At 37.7% G+C, this 14,941-nt stretch overlaps 1 pseudogene; it reads left to right on the forward strand.

Moving 5' to 3' along the window:
* Window positions 1-2,434: 2,434 nt before the first annotated feature.
* On the forward strand, window positions 2,435-12,643 carry LOC110565209 (putative hydrolase RBBP9; annotated as a pseudogene).
* Window positions 12,644-14,941: the final 2,298 nt, after the last annotated feature.

The raw sequence follows: 14,941 nt of genomic DNA on the forward strand, positions 1-14,941 counted from the left end.
CCATAACCAATTTATAGATTCAGTGCAATTCTCATTAAAATACCAACACAATTCTTTATAGACCTTTAAATAGTAATCCTCATCTTATTATGGAAAATTTAAAAAGAAACAGGATAGAGGAAACAATTTTGTATAATATTACAAACATCAGAATGACTAAGATCAAAAACTTGACAGCATGTGCTGGTGAGGATGTAAAGAAAGGGGAACCCTCCTCCATTGCTGGTGGGAATGTAAACTTGTACAACTACTTTGGAAATTAATTTGGCACATTCTCAGAAAATTGGGAATACTTCTATCTCAAGACCCAGCTATACCACTCCTGGGCATATACTCAAAATATTCTCTACCATAACACAGGCATGCTTGCTCAACTATGTACATAGAAGTTTTATTTGTAACAACCAGAAACTGGGAACAACCTACATGTCTCTCAACCAAAGAATGGATAAAGAAAACGTGATACATTTACCAGTGGAATACTACTCAGCTATTTAAAGCAAAGACATCATGCAGTTTGTAGGCATATGAATGGAAATAGAGAATTTCATCCTGAGTAAGGTAAACCAGACCCAGAAAGACACATATGGTATATACTCACTTATAAAGCAGATATTAGTCGTAATGTGTAGGATAATCATGCTACAATCCACATACCCGAAGAACCTAAGTAACAAGTAGGGCCCAAGGGGTATGCTTCAATTTCCTGGTGAGGGGAGTGGATGTAGAGGGGGAAATGTTTGGGAGAGAGGAAAGGTTATCTGGGTATGGATCGGATGTGGAGAAATCAGGCCTGGAGGGTGGAGGGAGTACTTGGAAAAAGACAGAAACCAATAGGGCTATCTCTGGGACTAGGAAGCTCCCTGGTGTTATAGGGCTGACCCTATCTGAAACTCCCAACAGTGGGTGATATGGAACCTATAGCACTACCTCCTGTAATCAGGTGGGGATGGCAGTTGAGGCAGTGGACAACAACTCACCAATAAAACCTTTGACCCCCCCCCCAAATTGTCATCTGTAGAGGAAGTGTAGGAATAAAAATGGAGTAGAGATTGAGAGGGTAGCCAACAATGTCTGGCCCAACTTGATACCTACTTCATGGGAGAGAGCCAACCCTTGTCATTATTAATGATACTCTGCTGTGTTTATGAATAGGAGCCTGACAACTGTCTTCTGAGAGGCTTCATCTAGAAGCTGATGGAAACAGAGGCAGAGACCTCACAGCCAAACAATAGGCTGAGCTGGGGAGTCTTGTGGAAGAGTGGTATGAAAGACTGAGGGAGTCAGAGGAGACAAGGACAGCACAAGAAAACCTACAGAGTACATTAACATGGGCCCATGGGGGTCACAGAGACTGAACCCCCAACCAAAGAGACTTTTACATGTATGCAACAGATGAGCAGCTTGGTCATTTTTTAGAGACTTTATTAATTTTACTATAATAAAATGTAGATGTCTACAAACCTAAGGATGGTGTCTGTAATATCTGTATATTCCTCTCACCTAATTAGTAATGCACATGTGGAAACATGCATGTGTGCACATAGATAGCTAACTATGAATTAACAATTCATATACATTGTCTTCTATAGAATTCTATCATCCTTAAATTGCTGTACCTAAATCTTCTTGATCAGAAAATTTTTAAAGCCATCTTCATTAGCCTGATAAAAGAGAACCTCACCTCTGCTTATCTCCCACCTTCCATCAATCTTGTGTTTGAAAAACCTTGCTTTAAATAAGTACTGATTTAATTGACCCAATCAAATAAAGTAACTTTAACTCTTCATTCATGTATCTAGTATGTAGTGAGTTCAGAAGTATGATGTGTATTTTTTACTGCTTGGTGAAAAGTGTAATTCTTAATTTAAAGGAATTACAATTTCAAGGAATTATGAACAAAATAGAACACAAAAAACAGCTTTACAACTAGGCCCTTCTGCAATCCTCCTGGCATGGAATAAAAGGATTGAGTAAAATTCTACAAGTTATTAAACAGATGTTTGGAGAGTATTTGAAGAGAAAGCAATAATCATTAGGAGCCAGCATGGGCTCACAAAAATAACTTGCTTTTTGATAGAGGTGCTAGACTGGCAAATTAAATGAATTTTATGGGAAAACTTCGTCGACTTCAGCAGGCTACATTTGACCTCAGTAAGGCTGTTTCATTGATATTCTTGGAAGAAAATATGAAAATATTAATTGTAAGGCAAACCCTAATATTAATGGTTGATACATGACAGTTAATGATCTACATCAGTTTGTTTATATTTAAAAAGATAGCTGTGAGTTTTATAGGAACTGTTTCATGAGTTAGAATGCACCAAAAACAATTTGAAAGTGACATACTGTTATGGAAGTCTTGGTGTCTTTAAAATCTCAGTTATTTTATATAAACATGTTTTTGTTTTTTATTTAGTCCCAGGTGTGGAATATGGGAATGTCCAGAGTGGCAGACTGTTTGCCACGTGCAGGATCTGAGAAGGGCGTGATCACTGCCAGGTCGTTTAATTCTGTGGACTATGGAGGGAGAATGGATGGCAGAGCCCAGAGACTGTTGGAGGTCTCTGAGAAAGAAGAATGCTGCTGTTTCCCCTACTGCTCATTGTTGCTGTTGCCGCAGTTTGATGAGATATTGTAGATATCCTGACACAAAAAATGATTGGACTTGCCCCAAGGAAGCCAATGAGCCTAAAGAACAGGAAATACTCTAAAGAGGTCTATGCATCTTTCTCCTCTAACCTTCTTTACCTCCTATCTAGTGTTGGGGGATTGGAACAGGGAGGCAGAGACTTAAGGAATACACATTAAAAAAAAATAGATAACTTCTAATGCATAATCCAAAGAAAGTAATTCTTTTCAAATATTTGAAATTAACCAAAATAATAGAAAGTGCAATCAAACATAAATAAATTTAAATATATATAAAAGCCTCCTTAACTTTGGGAGTACTGTGGTACATCTACACAATGGAGTATTACTCTGCAATGAAAAATAAGGAAATCATGAAATTTGCAGGTAAATGGTGGGACCTGGAAAGGATCATCCTGAGTGAGCTGTCCCAGAAGCAGAAAGACATAAACGGTATATACTCACTCATATAGACTTATAGGATAAAACTATGAAAATCTGTACATCTAAAGAAACTAATAAACTAACCCTGACTAAAACGCTCAATCCCCATCCCGAAAGGCAAAGAGGATGGACATCAGAAGAAGAAGAAAGCAGGAAACAACCTAGGAACCTGCCACAGAGGGCCTCTGAAAGACTCTGCCCTGCAGACTATCAAAGCAGATGCTGAGACTCATGGCCAAGTGTTGGGCAGAGTGCATGGAATCTTATGTAAGAAGTGGGAAATAGTAGGTTATGGAGAAGACAGGAACCCCACAAGGAGAGCAACATAACCAGAAGATTTGAACACAGGGGTCTTCCCAGAGACCCATACTCCAACCAAGTACCAGGCATGGAGATAATCTAGAACCCCTGCATAGATGTAGCCCATGGCAGTTCAGTGTCCAAGTGGGTTACATAGTAATGGGAAGAGGGACTGCCTCTGACTTCCATAACAGTATGTCACTTTCAAATTAATTGTTTTTGGTGCATTCTAACTCATGAAACAGTTCCTATAAAGCTCACAACTATCTTTTTAAATATAAATCTGATTGGCCTGCTCTTTGATCACCTCCCCCTGAAAGGAGAGCAGTCTTGCTAGGCCACAGAAGATGACAATGCAGCCACTCCTGATGTGATCTGATAGACTAAGATCAGAAGGAAGGAGAGGAGGACCTCCCCTATCAGTGAACTTGGGGAGGGGCATTCGTGAAGAAGGGGGAGGGAGAGTGGGACTGGAATGGGAGGAGGGAGGTGCTTATGGTGGGATACAAAGTGAATAAAGTGTAAAAAAAAATAAAAAAAATCATTTTTCAAAAAAAATAATAAAACCAGACCACAATAGTGGAAATTTGTACTTAAGTTTCATAAACATTCTTTTTTGCTACTTATAACATTGATTCTTTAGTCACGCTTTTAATACTGTGGTATTATTGTTCTTGAAATGTTTTCGGTTAAATGCATACTTTTAAAGTATCTTATTCCAGGACATTTTATCTCCCTCTTCTTGCACAAGAATTCCGGAACTCTGCCCAGAGTTGGGCGGATATAGTGTTTATATAGTTTTTTGTTTGTTTTTAAATTTAATTTTATTTACATATTTATTTATTACAATTTATTCACTTTGTATCCCCACTGCAGCCCCCTCCCTCATCTCCTCCCATCCCATCCACCCACCCTCTTCTCCCCCTATGCCCTTTCCCTGGTCCCCTAATATGGGTCCCCTACTATCTGATCCTAGCCTATCAGATCTCATCAGGACTGTCTGGATCCTCTTTTTCTGCAGCCTAGTTAGGTCACCTGGCCAGGGGAGGGTGATCAAAGAGCTGGCCACTGAGTTCATGTCAGTGACAGCTCCTACTCCCCTTACTAGGGAACCCACATGGAGTCTAAGCTGCCCATGGGCATCTGAGCAGGGGATCTAGGTCTTCTCTATGTGTGGTCCTTTGTTGATCAGTCTGTTGAGCTCAGATGTTTTGGCTCTGTTGGTCTCCTTTTACTCATTCAGAAGGGCAAACAATATAGACATCGGAAGTAGTAGAAGAAAAGAAACAGACAAAAGCCTTCCACAGAGGACTTCTGAAAGACTCTACCAACCAGGATATCAAAGGAGATACTGAGACTCATAGCCAAACTTTGGGCAGAGTACCAGAATTCTTATGGAAGAAGAGGGAAATAAGATGTCTCCGGATAACATACTTTTAAAGTATGCATTTGACCAAAGACATTTTAAGCACAATAATACTGTGATAAAACATACTCATTATCAAATTAAAACAAAAGTATTCCAGGAAATTGATATAATCATGAAAAAACTGTGAAGAGATAGATGGTTTACTTGTTAGCATGCCTCCCCAAATGGCAGATGGAAGTTAAATGTAACCATAATGTATGTGAAATATGGCTAGAAAAAAAAATGTATTAAGTTGAATTGCACTAAATTAAATTAAATTAAAATTACGCACCCATAGGACATCAGCACTTGAATACTGGACAACAAAAACTGAGAAAATTTTTTTATTGTAAAAGGAAATTCTTCTCAGTAGAATTGATTTGATGAATATGTGATAAACAGGGTCAATTCAAACACAAACAGTTTAAAGGATCAATTGATAACCCCTTTAAAAACGAAATATATATATATCTATATAATTTAATATAGTTAAAAAGCCCTCTAGTTGTGGGGCAGGATAAGGTTTGAGGTGACAACTTTTAGAAGGTACCCTTTGAAACTACTGGTCAATAGGCGAAGGTGATATAAGATAAGCATTTCCTTTAATAACTTGCAAGAGGCAAATTTAGACCAGTGATAGCAAATTATCATATTTAATCAATGCATTTTTACATTTAGCCTACTAGAAAAGAGTGTGATATATTTTTTTATTTAATTTCCACTCCAAATTATGTGATGCACTATATTTCTCATTTTACCTAGATAAAAGTAGAAGCTTAGAAAACTAATATAATGAAATGTTGCCCAGCCAGATAATGTCAGAGCAGGGGTTTCAACCTCAGTTTTTAGACATCAACACCTAAGTATTTAATTACTAAACTCCCTGTATCTTGTTCTTTAGGGTACTTTATTTTTTTTTAGTTCATTTTTTTTATTAATTACAGTTTATTCACTTTGTATCCCAACTGAAGCTGCCTCCCTCTTCCCCTCCCAATCCCACCCTCCCTCCCTTTTTTCCACCCATGACCCTCCCCCAGTCCACTGATAGGGGAGGTCCTCCTCCACTTCCATCTGATCCTAGTCTATCAGGTCTCATCCGGACTGGTTGCATTGTCTTCTGTGGCCTGGTAAGGCTGCTTCCCCCTCAGGGAGAGGTGATCAAAGAGTCTCTGAGTTCATGTCAGACGCAGCCCCTGTTCCCATTACTAGGAAACCCACTTAGATACTGAGCTGCCATGGACTACATCTGTGCAGTGGTTCTAGGTTAACTCCATGCATAGTTCTTAGTTGAAGTATCAGTCTCAGAAAAAACTTTTTTGCCCAGATTTTTTGGTTCTATTGGTCTTGTGGAGCACCTGTCCTCTCCAGTTCTTTCTATCTCCCCCTTCTTTCATGAGATTCCATGCACTCTCCCCAAAGTTTGGCTGTGAATCTCAGCATCTGCTTTAATACCCTGTTGGGTAGAGTCTCCGAGAGTCCCTCTGTGGTAGGCTCCTATCCTGTTTCCTGTTTTCTCCTTCTGATGTCCATCACATTTGCCTTTCTGAATGAGGATTGATCATCTTACCCAGGGTTCTTCTTGCTTAGGTCCTTTACGTGTACAGATTTTAGTATGTTTACTCTATATTATATGTCTAATATCCACTTATAAGTGAGTATGTACAATGTCTTTCTGCTTCTGGGATTTTTCACTCAGGATGCATTTGTGCCAGAAGAGAGTAACAGATCTCACTGTGGTTATGAGCTACCATGTGGTTGCTGGGAATTTGACCCAGTGCCTTTGGAAGAAGAGCCACTGTTCTTAACCTCTGAGCCATCTCTCCAGCCCTACAGGGTAGTTTTTGATTTGATTTACCTAACACATTTTCTTCTTGGCAAAAGAATTAGGAAGAGTCAGTCTCCAGAGATGTGTACTATTATGATCATTTAATCATATCTAAACATTGATAATTTAGCATCCTTTCTTTTTTTCTTTCTTCCTTCCTTCTCTCCTTCCTTCCTTTCCCCCCTTTCTCTTTTTTCTTTCTTCCTTTCCATAGCCCTTTGACATAACACTTACATGTAGTTAATACCACACCAAAAATAAAAATACAAAATATTATTTACTTTCAAGTAGCTAGGTGTATTTTAAGTCATTTGAATATTTGGCACAGAAGGAAAGACACACAAAGATTGAACAAATTCTATAGCAGAATACATTTAATGTGAGAAAACTTGAAGAAGGAAGGGAGATCTATAAATCAGTAAAAAAGAGAGTGCTCTGTTCAATTAAAAAAAACTAGACAGAGGCTAAAATGGGAGGGAAGTGTGGAGATGGGGATACAAAAGAGCTTCCTTTTTTGACTTGAGACTGGTCATGTCTAAAAGTGATCAAAGTTGCAAGTAGCAAGTAAAAGAATGTCAACTGACTGATAAACACCACTTTGGCCAGCCAGTATCAAACTAATAATCCTGAAGAAACTGGTAAGAATCTATAAAACAAGAGGAACTTTACAGAATGATGTGATCATAGGAGATTTGACAACCATTAGGTTAATATAGCAACAAAAGTGACATTGTAATTATAGAATTTTCATTTTAACTTTTCAATATTCGGTCTTCTCGTGTTCATATTTGTTTAAATATATTTCAAGCTGTTCTAGCAGTAAGAGATGCACATGTATTGAAACAAAATTTGAATCAATAATTTATTACAAATTTAACCTCTTTACGAAATTTCCAAATATGACAAATAGAAATGGGAAGGTTAAATGCAATGAAAAGAAATGATATCTTGAAAAAAAGTCAATGAACTTTTTTTCCTTATTTGCCAGTAAATTGCTTGCCTCCAATGTAATCTACATGTTTTTAAACTCTTGAAAAGTTTGTGTTTCTCAAAAAGTTTTTATAATTTGTCAATAAATGATGCATAAGTGAGAAAAACTGATTCAGACATGACAACTTGAATATGAAAAGTAATTCATGTTCACACCAAAGAGATTAATTATATGTTGTTGATGTCATGAGAAATATTGATGAAACTTTCTTTCCCGGAGTTTTTTCTTATATTCTCAGAAATGTAACTCAGGTCGGGACACATTGCTCAGTGGTTTACAGTACCTGTATTAAATTTCCCATACTCATATGGTGGTTGATAACCATCTGTAACTCTGGTTCCAGGAGAGCCACTATACTCTTCTGGCTCTGTTGGAAAGCATGTAGCACCCAAACATATATGGAAGCAAAGACACATACCTAAGAAATAAAAATAAATACGAAAGGGAAGAGAAATGCAACTCTAGGCTTAAAAATTGTTATATTAAGTTTTCTCTTGACCAAATCAAATCAGAGAGTAAAGGGTTTATTTGGCTTGTATATCCACAGTTATATTCTAATGAGGGAAGTCAAAGCAGGAACATGAAGTGGGGAGCTGAAGTAGTAACCAGGGAGGCACACTCCTTATTATCTTACTCTGCCGGCTTTCTTACACCACCCAAGACCATGTGTTCAGGGGTCTTCACACAAAGTGATCTCACCCTCTCACATCAGCCATTAAACAAGAAAAAAACCTGACATATTATCCTACAGTAGGCATTTTCTCAACTGAGTTTCCCAACCTAGATAAGCCTAGATTGTGACAAGGTGACAAAAAAATAACTAGAACAGTGACATAAAGAATGGAATATTGTACATTTCTACGAGCATAACCCTAATTTAGAAGACTGAATGAGAAAGATCCTACAGGAGATTTTTTTATGCTTCCATAGTATCTTTGTCACTTGAAATGAACATGTTTTCCTTACTTCCAAAGCATGGACAATGACTTGGTTGTCAATATCTACTGCTATTCTTTTCAGTCCCATAATTTCCCTAAGGCACATCAAGTATCTACTTAAATCAGATCAAGTTCTGCAAACCATGAAGTCATCATCCTAATCAACCTGTCACTGGTGTCAGGTGCACAGTGAATACATTAACATGCATCCCTCTGCCCTTCCTGGCCGTTGCAAAGTCCCTGCTTATTTTTCATTTCACTGGACATACTGTTGAGCAAACATTCCCTGTACCCCATAGATTTGCTGCCACATGGCCTTCCCCAATATTATCTTTTTATGTAGTTTCTGGCTTTGTTTTTACACATAGAACACTTAAACTATGGGTTACAGTTCAGAAAGTAATAGGGAGAAAATATTATTGTATACAGCTTTGTCTAAGACAAGCATAGCTTTTTTTGGGGGGGAGGGGGGGAGGTTACTATCCAAAAGATTTCTTCAAGAAAAAGCTGGTTACTCTCAATAACACCATTTGAAAACAGTAGAGACCACTGATCTTCAGAGGTGCAAATTTCAATATAAAGTCACAAGACATATGGGCATTAGCATGATGTCTGTAAATCAGGGCAATTGCAATAACTCTCTAGTCATTGTTTTGACAGAAAATTCAAAAGAATGCTTATAGGGAAACTGGATAAAATTCAAGAGAGGGAATGCAAACAATTCAGAGAAATTAGAAAAACAATTAATACTACAAGTTAGGAATTCATCAAAGAAACAAGGCAGACAGAAATTCTGAAAATTGAGAACTCAATAAAACAAATACAGGCATTGTGTAAATCTTCAATAACAGCTAGATTATGCAGAAGAAGACTGTTGGATCTTAAAATCAGCCATGTGATTTTAAGAAGTATCTAAGACAAAAAATTTTTTCTTTCTTTATTTTATTTTTTTATTTTATTAGTTATACTTTATTCACTTTGTATCCCCCCATATGCCCCTCCCTCTTCCCCTCCTAGTCCCGTCCTCCCTCCTCCTTCTTCACACATGCCCCTCCCCAAGTCCACTAATAGGGGAGGTCGTCTTCTCCTTCCTTCTGATCTTAGTCTATCGAATCACATCAGGAGTGGCTGCACTGTCATCTTCTGTGGTTGTACAAGTTTATATTCCTACCAACAGTGGAGGAGAGTTCTCCTTTCCCCACAGCTAGATTTTGCAGAAGAAGATTGTTCGATCTTAAAATCAGCCATGTGAAGTATCTAAGACAAAAATATTTTAATGAAGAGAGCAGTAGGGAATTTTGCAATGACAGTTAAAGAAGCTTTCTTCATATTTTCAGTGTTTATGAAGGGGAAGGAGAATAAAGGCACAGAAAGCATACTGAGTGGAGTAATAGGAGAATTCTTCAATGAGGAAAACATGATTCTATCACAGGTCATCTGGAGTTACTATATAGACATGATTAAAATATTTTCTTTGTAGTGTATTACATATATATTATCAAGTACATAAGGCAAAGATTTGATGCTATATAATGGACTAGAAGAGCACAAGGCACATTTAAGACTACCATGTGCCCTGGTACTGGATTTCCAAGGAGAAACCTTAGAAGATCAGAGGAAAGGTTTACTCTGTTAAATTTACAGACTATTTCAACCAGTAGCTGTACTATGTACTCTCTATGCCAGCAAGCACATGGAATGTTCTCTAAAATACCATGCATTAAGCCATAAAACAAGCTTTAGAAATTTCAGGGAAGAAAAGGAAAAAGAAAAAAGGAATGAGAGGAAGAAAGAAAGAAAGAAAAGGAAGAAAGAAAGGAAAGAAGAAAACATATTACACATCCTTATGATCACAGGAATACAACTGGAAACAGGTAAGAGAAGAAAATTTATAAAGAATACAAGTACATGAAGAACAAACAGAAAATTTTAAAAGAAGCAAATTTTAAAACTTTTCTAGACAAGTAAAAACAAAAACTTCAACAAAGAAGTTTAGTCATATATGACTAAAGAAACAATAAGAACAAAATTTTTCAAACAAAATCATTCAAACAAAAATTATCTGGATCAAAACAAATAAAAAGTCAAAAACCCAGACAAATGTATCTTAACACAGACCAAAATAAGCAATATAAAGTTTAGATAAAGAGTTATTTTGTGAAAGCATAAGTGAAATTATTAAAAATTTAATGATCAAGACAACCTCATTTTATTTTAAAAAGCCAAAAGTAGATGAAATTAGAACTATTAAACAGTACAAATATTGTGATGAGGATTCATCAGGAAGTGCAGAGAGCATCCTTTTGACAGGTATGGTTGTGCACACCTGTAGCCACAGTACTTGGGAAGGTTTAAGGAGGAGAATCTCAATGTCAAGACCAGCTGGAGTTACATAGTAAATTCCAGTCTATTTTAGGATACATGAAAATTTACATCTGCTTATTATGCCTTAAAAACTAAAATTATCTGCTAATAAAAATGGCACCAAGTATAGAAGGAGTTTATTTTAACATAATGAAGGGTATATATTACAGTCCTTCAACCAGCATAGTTTGAGGAAATTAAAGCATTAGGACAAGTCATAAATGATCACCCTTGTTGTTGTTATTCAATATGGTACTAAAAATTTGGTCAGAGCAGTTAATAAAGACATGCAAATAATAAAGGAGAAAGTCTATAATTACTATTTTTATATCATGTGATTGTAAGCACAGAAAATCCCAATGAATATTTTAGAAAGATAGGATTGGAGAATTGATAAAATTTCAGAATATAAAATCGTACAAGAAAATCAATAAATTTTTACCTACCAATGACAAACATGATGAGAAAGACATTATAAAACATGTATCTCTGTAAACTTTCTACAACTAGCAATACATTTATCCAAGAAAAGAAAGAACTCTACAACGAAAATTAAATACATTGATCAAAGAAATAAAGAACACACACAAAGGAGAAATATGTCTTATGCTTATGGATTGGGAGAAGTAATGGTATTGAAATGGTGCATACTACCCAAAGTTATCCACAGACAACACAATCGTCATCAATATATCAGTGATATTTATTACAATATTGGTGACAGCAATCCTAAAATGTATACAGAAGCACTAAAGGTCTCAAGCAACAAAAGCAACTTGAAAGCAAAAACTAAGCTAGAGGCATTACAAAATCTAATTTTAAGACATAACAAAAAACTGTCATCAAAACAACTTGGTACCGATATATAGACCTATGGAATAAACAGAGATGCCAGGAAAAATAATCAGCAAGAGTCAATACTGGACTAGAATACTACAAGTCACAATTTTAAAAACATAACAAAAACAATGGACGAAAGGCCATGCCAGCCAATATATGATGTTCAAAAGGTACTTACCATATACACAAAACTGCAATGTGACACCTATCTTTTTCAACTTCCTTTTCTTCAGTTAAAAGTTTTTTCATATAATATATTTTGATCATATACCTCCCTTTCCCTGATGCTCCTTATTCACTCTTGCAGTCTAGGACTGAGCAACCCTAGGCAGGGGTCTCAGTGTCAGTATTCATGTTGTCCTCTAAAAAGGCAGTGATTGTTTCTGATATAGAGGCAGGGATGTGGTCACCCAAAGCTTATATGGCTGGGTGAGAAGGGGCTGGAACAGATTTCTGGTTTCCAGTGTCTGGCTATAAAGCTTCCTGACTCAATTATAGCTTGAGAGAGCCTTCAGCTGTCTTTCATGGAGACAGAGCTGTGCTGTGACAGGAGTACCATCATTATAGACCACAGGTCTGGGGCCATTGTGGTCACGAGGTATGCAGAAACATATCAAGTATATGTTCTTGTATTGGTGTCTGCACGCACATTAGGCTTGGGGGATGAAAACAAGCATTCAAGTGGGTACTTCAGCAAGCCCTGGCTGTGGGAGATGATCAAGACCCACTGACCTCACATTGTACAGTTTGGTTCTGCTGATGACCCCTTTTTTTATGGAAGGAACAAGAAGTGGTACATAGACTGGACGCCAAATTATACCAATTCAATGACCTTGATTACTTTCTGTACACAGTTTCATGAACTGATTAGTGTGGTGAAGTCTATGCTGAAAACATATTAATTTTAGTGGTATTTTTCCTGTTTGATATGGGACACAGAGAGAGTTTGTTTAGCCATCCTGTTGATACAAAGAGAGAAAATTAGTAGTAAAATACAGAACAAGACATGATGGTATGTTCTCTTTTCTCAGAAGAGCTACCCTGAGCCTGTCTCAGGAAAGAAGCAGCAATTAGAATCCTGAGTCTCACTCCAGATTATCGATCAAAAGCGTTAGCAAGGTTTGATCCACTCTTGAGTATCGAGGACATGGAGTTAAGGTAGATGGATCTTGAGTGTGAGGTCTGTCTAGGTTAAATATTTAGCAAAAGCTTGCTTCAAAAACCCTCCCCCATTGTTGGTGGCAATGTAAACTTGTACTACCACTTTGGAAATCAATCTGGCACTTACTCAGACAATTAGGAATAATGCTACCTCAAGATTCAGCTGTACCACTCCTAGGCATATATCCAAAAGATGCTCAAGTACACAACTATGATCGTAGCAGCTTTATTCATAATAGCCAGAACCTGGAAACAACCCAGATGTCCCTCAATGGAGTAATGGATACAGAAATTGTGGTACATTTACACAATGGAATACTACTCAGCAATTAAAAACAAGGAAATCATGAATTTTGCAGGCAAATGGTGGGATCTAGAAAAGATCATCCTGAGTGAGGTATCCCAGAAGCAGAAAGACACACACGGTATATTCTCACTTATACGTGGACACTTGACCTACAGTATAGGATAAATATAGCAAAATCTGTATATCTGAAGAAGATAAACAAGAAGGAGGACCCTGGGTAAGATGATCAATCCTCACTCAGAAAGACAAACAGGATGGACATTGGAAGAAGGAGAAAACAGGAAACAGGACAGGAGCCTACGACAGAAAGCCTGTAAAAGACTCTACTCAGCAGTATATATATATAAAAAAAAAAAGACTCATAACCAAACATTGGGCAGAATGCAGGGAATCTTATGAAAGAAGGGAGAGATAATAAGTCCTAGAGTGGACAGGAGCTCCACAAGGAGAGCAACAGAACCAAAATCTCTTGGCACAGGGGTCTTTTCTGAGACTGATAATCTAACCAAGGACCATTCATGGAAATAACCTAGATCCCCTACTCAGATGTAGCCCATAGCAGCTCAGTGTCCAAGTGGGTATCTTAATAAGGGAAACAGGGACAGTTTCTGACATGAACTCAGGGGCTGGCTCTTTTACCACCACCCCCAAGGGGGGAGCAGCCTTGCCTGGTCACAGAGGAGGACAATGCAGCCAGTCCTGATGAAACCTGATAAGGTAGGGTCAGATGGAAGGGGAGGAGGACCTCCACTATCAGTGGACTTGGAGAGGGGCATGGGAGGAGATGAGGGAGGGAGGGTGAGTTTGGGAGGGAGTGAGGAAGGGGACTACAGCTGGAACACAAAGTGAATAAACTGGAATCAATATAAAAAATTAAAATTTAATAAAAAACAAAACAAACAAACAATCAAAAACAAAACCAAGCAGGTCTTCATGAAAATAATATGAGTGACACATTTTCCTCTTTGAAATACCGTGGGTTTTTAATTTTTATATTAATTATTATTATTTATTACAATTTATTCACTTTTATTCACATTTATTCCAGTCTGTGGCCACCTTCCTCATCTCCTCTCAATCCCATGCTCCCTCCCACTTCTCCCCCTATGGCCCTCCCCTAGTCCACTGACAGGGGAGGTCCTCCTCCCCTTCTCTGTGACACTAGCCTATCAGGTCTTATCAGGACTGGAGGCATTGTCTTCCTCTGTGTCTTAGTTAGGCTGCGCCCTCCATGGGGAGGTGATCAGAGAGCCTGCCACTAAGTTGATGCCATATACCTTTGCTCTCATGTTTATTTTGATCATATATATATGTGTGTGTGTGTGTGTGTGAGAGAGAGAGAGAGAGAGAGAGAGAGAGAGAGAGAGAGAGAGAGTTGATACCATAGCTATGGTACCAAATATAATAAAGATTTATTTCATACATGAGTATATAAAGAAAATGTGATACAGCTACCCAATTGCATGTTAGTGCAAATAGAGAAGAATGAACTTGTGTTGCTGCAAAAACATACATGGATCTTCCCTATTACCCAATCCCTAGAATGGCCAGTGCTCCTATAGTTCTGTAGTAGAGATAAGGAAATGTGGAGCCTAGCCCACTCAGTATAGGCCACCACAAATAAGACTGCAGCTTGCCCTCTTTGTGTTACCAATGGCTGTAACTTTTATTAGCAGTTACCATGCAGGGACACTGATCATTTCTGTATTTGCACCATGCTCTGTGGATCTGT

This window comes from Meriones unguiculatus, chromosome 9 (genome assembly GCF_030254825.1).
Source record: "Meriones unguiculatus strain TT.TT164.6M chromosome 9, Bangor_MerUng_6.1, whole genome shotgun sequence".
NCBI classification, from domain to species: Eukaryota; Metazoa; Chordata; class Mammalia; order Rodentia; family Muridae; genus Meriones; species Meriones unguiculatus.